This window comes from Pundamilia nyererei, unplaced genomic scaffold, assembly GCF_000239375.1.
Source record: "Pundamilia nyererei isolate P.nyererei 1_Seehausen unplaced genomic scaffold, PunNye1.0 scaffold00153, whole genome shotgun sequence".
Taxonomy (NCBI): domain Eukaryota; kingdom Metazoa; phylum Chordata; class Actinopteri; order Cichliformes; family Cichlidae; genus Pundamilia; species Pundamilia nyererei.
In genome coordinates, this window is record NW_005187554.1 from 1,112,094 (window position 1) to 1,113,032 (window position 939).

Sequence of the window (939 nt, forward strand, 5' to 3'; positions counted from 1 at the left end):
TCTGAGAGATAAGAAGGCCCAAGACCATTAAGACATTTAAAAACCAATAAAAGAACTTTAAAATCGATCCTGAAACACACGGGGAGCCAATGCAGCGATTCTAAAACCGGTGTAATGTGGGCCCTCCCTCTGGTCTTCATCAGCACATGAGCTGCCGAGTTTTGTAAAAGTTGTAAAGTTGAAAAAAATCTCTGTCTCGTTCCTGTTTCTTTCATTTAAAGAACATTTCTGAACTGTGAAAAATAGTCTCCTTAGCTGAACTGGAAAAAAATTGTTCATGCATTTGTGTCATCACGTTTAGATTATTGTAATGCCCTGTTTACCAGCTTGGACAAATCATCTCTTTCTCGCCTCCAAACTATACAAAATGCAGCGGCCAGGCTACTAACATCTTCTAGCAAGCGAGCTCACATTACTCCTATTTTATATTCCTTACATTGGCTCCCAATAGATTTTAGAATACACTTTAAAATTCTTGTTTTAACACTAAATGCACTAAACGGCCAGGACCCAGATCATTTATCCAAGCTTCTCATAAAATATACTGCTGCTGCTTGTCTCTGCTCACAGACTCAGAGTTTGTTGGTTGTTACCCGTACACGACTGAAGACCAAAGGGGACAGATGCTTTCAGTCTGTGGCACTTTCTGTTTATTTTAATCTTTGTGTACAGCGCTTTGTGACGGCCTGTCTATGAAAAGCGCTTAATAAATAAACTCTACTTGCTTACTTACTTAAAAAAAAATTAAAAAAAATAATAATCACATGGCATACCACCAAACAAAAATGACAAAAAAAGGATATTGACAATTTTTCCCCGCGCACCAGGTATAGAAGAATTAGCTCAGTTTGTCCCCAGTATAACTTTTTTGTTGTTTTTTTCTGACCACTGCATGCTAGGGCCTTCATCCAGGTGAGAAATTTCTCCAGGGCCCAGGTC